Raw genomic sequence first — 4,299 nt, 5'->3', positions numbered from 1 at the left:
CCATGATTACATTGTGTCCAACTATCTAGTTCAGGATAATCTTCCATCATCAAAGTCAGTTTGTAAGCTTGATTTCTTATGCAATCTTAGTTTCCTTTTGTTATAAAAAAAATTCACATAGGTTCCACACTAGGATTAAAAAGATATCTGAGGGATGAGAGAGATACTGCTAATAATTAAGATGAATGTCTTACATATTGCTCATTCCAGATACTACATCATCCTCACAATTATTAACATGTGGAGCCCTGAAGTTTCCGGAGCATTGCCAGGGTGCCAGGGTATGTGTGGACTGCGGGACCATAGCAAAAACATGGAATTTTCAAGTCCTCAGAAACTCAGGCTTGGTTGATCTAAAATAATCATTCTTATCACACTCCTGAGAACCCTTAGGACCATCATCTTCCTCCCCCAAAAAACATTTTAGTAAATTTATGCAAACTACAAAGTTAATAAGTCTAATTTATGGAATCAGGGAGATAATACAGTGGGTAGGGCCCTTAAGTAGTATATGCTCTTATCCTGGTTTGATTCCCAGTATCACTTCTAAGTTTTCTCAATACCACCAGAAGTAGACCCAGGAATCAGCCTTGATTACCACCAAGTAAGTTTCCCCCCCAAAAAAAGACAAACAACAAAAATATCTGCTTGTATGAAATTCATGGCATATCTGGAAAAATGGAATTCTATAAATTAGGTTGGTATTAAATCACCAAAAAAATCATATTAAAAATCACTCAGAGATTATAAATAACTGGTCAAAGTTGTGATAAAATTTTTAATAATATCTCATTCTCACCTATAGTCACCCTAGAAACTGTAATAGCTACAAGATAAATAAAAAAGAGATAAAGTTAACCAGAGCATCAAGCTAACTTTTGTTTGTTCTGGTTTCCATACAACAAATGGTGGTTCTCAGGGCTTACACCTACCTCTGTGCACAGGATCACTCATAAAGGTGGTCAGGGGACTATATGGGGTATATCAGGGATCCCTTTTAGGTCTACAGCATGTAAGAGTTAGTACAGACCTTACATTCTGTACTAACTCTTGACTCTAACATCAATCTTTTGTTTTATTTATTTATTTATTTATTTATTTATTATGAAATCACTGTGATATACACAGTCACAAAGCTAAAATCCATTGTTGGATATTAGTAATACAATATTCCAACGACCATCCCCCCACCAGTGTACATTTCCTACCACCAATATCCCCACTTTCCCTCCCGTCATCCCCATTCCCCACCTCCCGCTCCCCACTTACCACTGTGGATGTGTCCCTCTCCTTCTGACTCATTTCACTCATCATGATACTTTCCATGTCTATAGGATAACATAGCCTCAGGTAGTTTAGGTTTATTGGGTTACTCCCATTACAGTGCTTCCATTCCTCTTTGTTTATTTGTAGCTTCTTTCTTAGTGTTCTGTTGACTTGTAAATAATGTTTTTCCTCTTCTCCTTGAGTCCTTTGCATAGTTTATTCAGAGCCATGTCTTTTTTGTATGGACACAGGAAGACTTGGCAAATGCTATGCTTTTGTAACCTGGGAGTCATTTCACTCTACATGATATTTTCCTCCTGGGCAGTTGTTCTCTCAACCTAAGCCTCAGCTGCCCTTACTTCCTAGCACCCCCAAAAGCAGGGTCCCAATGAGGGATGGGACAGACCCAGGGCAAGCGGTGAGTTGTGTGCTACCCTGGCATTGAGATGGGCCTGGCCAAAGTGCCTAATGTTTAACTATAAGTTAAGAGCTTGATCATGAACAAATGTTGTCATGATCCAAACAGTGATAACTAGATTTGGACCCTGCTAGGTTGAGGAATGATTAATCTGGCCTGAGTGCTGTGGTCTGAGTCTGTGGCAAGATGTTGCCAGGAGAGCTGCCTTGGAAGCCTCAATGTATTTCTTGCTATGTCCATACAAAAATAACTAGAGTTAAGATGTTAATGAGTGTTTGGACTAATGAAAGGAAAAAAAAACCTTAAGAGTCAGGAAGGGCTTTGGAATGCCCTGCCCTCAGAAAGGGCTTTCTTATATTGATTTTGCTACTGGCTGTGTGTAGCCTAAAGGGCAAGGTGGGAGAGACAAGTAGGAGGAAAGACAGAGAAGAGAGGCGAAGAGAGGCGGGAGTAGATCTAGAGAGAGGATGTAGTTGGGAGTGCGGGAGATGAGAAAGATGGAAGATTGAATAAATGGTAACTAATCAGCAACCAGCTTGGTCCTCATTCTTTCTTCGCCTGCCCATACACAGCGATTCTAGAGCACTGAATGCAGGCTGTGAGACAGAGTCGCCTGGAGAGCCCATGATTGCACACGCCCCTCGGCGAACCTTAGTTTTTTACACATGTCCATCCACTTATAAGCGAATTTCAAAGATATGTAATGTTTTGCAAATTTGTGTGACATTTTTGTGCAGGGACAATGCTAATTTTCTCTTTTTATTTCAATTTTAGTATATCTGTTGTCGAAGTAAGCACCAGCATCAATCTTGATACATGTTTCAAGTTGTTGTTTTTTTTGCTAGTACAAATTTATATAGAGCTTTGATTTATCTATCAAATGTAATTATTTTGGAATATGAATAGTCTTTAAAAATATGAGGCAACAATGATGATAGTGTGTTGTTAAATTAAAAATGCTACATTTTAGTACTTTATTGTTCTTTCTGCAAACAAGAAAGATTCAAAATTTAATAGCATACACTTTTTCAAAAATCATTTTGGCCTCCCAGTACCCAAAGAAAGCTGAGATGGTTTCCAGTCTAACTTTTGCAAATAAGCTAGTTCATGTCTTCATTAAGCTTTTGGAGTATTGTAAAATATTTAAGCATTTTTTTTGTATCCTCAACTTTGCCTAGCTGTAACAATATTTTTAATTTAATTATGGTGTCAGTTTCTTAAATCTTAGGGCATTCAACTCCAGGAGCTTACTTTGATATTTATTATTTTAATGTTTTCTTGCATTTATTAGTTTGACTACATACCTATTTTTATTCATTCCATGTGCTGGCTTAAACAGGAGTTACACATATTACCAATACTTATTTTAATTTATTAATGTCCATGACTAAATATTATATTCATATATTAAGATTTTTACATCAAAGTGGAACTTTTGATAACATTAACTGGATGAGATTATTATATAAGTAAATAGTTACCATGGGTTATAGTAACAAGAAAGATCATCTTTGAGTAAATAAATAAGAAAAGAAGTATTAACTGTAGATTTTCTGCTTCAATATATTTCATATTTCACTGTGGGTACTGGTGGAATATAATACTCAGTTCTCTTTCTTTGTGTGCATTAGCATTTGAAATGACAGCTCAGATAGAAGGAAATGAATGTCAAGAAGTAATAAATCTTCAGATTCAATTTTGATCATTTTTTTCAGTCATATATAAAGGGGAAATATTCCTTTAATATTTTTCTAATGGAGATGATAAGGCATTTTCTTTGCATAGTGACCAGGATCAATCACCAGCAGCACATCTTCAGAAGTGAATGCCGAGAGTAGAGCCAGGAGTAAGCCCTAATATTAACTGCGTACTACCCAAAAAACAAATGGACGAACAAAATTAATTAAATTCTTAGGGCTGAATTTGATGTGAGCTCACAGCACTAATACTATAATTTCTATATTATTTATTTAAAATTGCTATCATCCATAGCCATTGAAACATTTTAAAATCCATGAATATTAATATATTTTGTTTCTATTCCTCTAATGTATTACAGAAAAGAGATAAATTGCATGGTATACAGAGGAATAAATGACTTCAAAGATCAGAGTGACAGGGAAGAGAATAAATATCAGGGTTAGTTCTGAAGCATGTGTGATTATAGGATCTCTGATATTTGCCTTAAAGGAAAGATAATTGTATAGTCAAATCCTATAATAGGACATACACAAACCAATAATAATTTTGGAATGAGTTCAGTAATTTCAGGTAAAGTAATTGATTTCTTCAAAACTTTCTTTCAAGCATCATAGAACAAAAACACAATATAAGACAGAATGAACTTTATCTGAACTCTGCAAACTAACATTTTTTATCTTTGTTAATATGTTTCACTTACATTAACAGTTCCCTATGAGATCCCTCCTGTGACTAATATAAAAATATATAAAAATATTTCCTTCATTTACCTATTATGGCACTGTATTAGGGAGATAGCACACTATAATTGCCAGCTGTATGAAAGATTTGTGTTTAAAATTCTTTTCTGGAGTAGTTTCTTAAATCTGTTGATGATTAAAACACATATTTAATTTTGCTTTTATAGGAAGGAA

General features: G+C 35.2%; 1 non-coding gene across 1 annotated transcript; it reads right to left on the bottom strand.

Moving 5' to 3' along the window:
- Positions 1–2,376: 2,376 nt before the first annotated feature.
- LOC129400506 (U6 spliceosomal RNA) lies at positions 2,377–2,482 on the bottom strand. Its single transcript, XR_008627738.1, has one exon. It is a non-coding gene; the product is annotated as a U6 spliceosomal RNA (small nuclear RNA).
- Between the last annotated feature and the right edge of the window lie 1,817 nt (positions 2,483–4,299).

This window comes from Sorex araneus, chromosome X (assembly GCF_027595985.1).
Source record: "Sorex araneus isolate mSorAra2 chromosome X, mSorAra2.pri, whole genome shotgun sequence".
Lineage (NCBI taxonomy): Eukaryota > Metazoa > Chordata > Mammalia > Eulipotyphla > Soricidae > Sorex > Sorex araneus.
The sequence above is the reverse complement of the archived record's forward strand: the minus strand, read 5'-3'. Positions and strand labels throughout refer to the sequence as shown.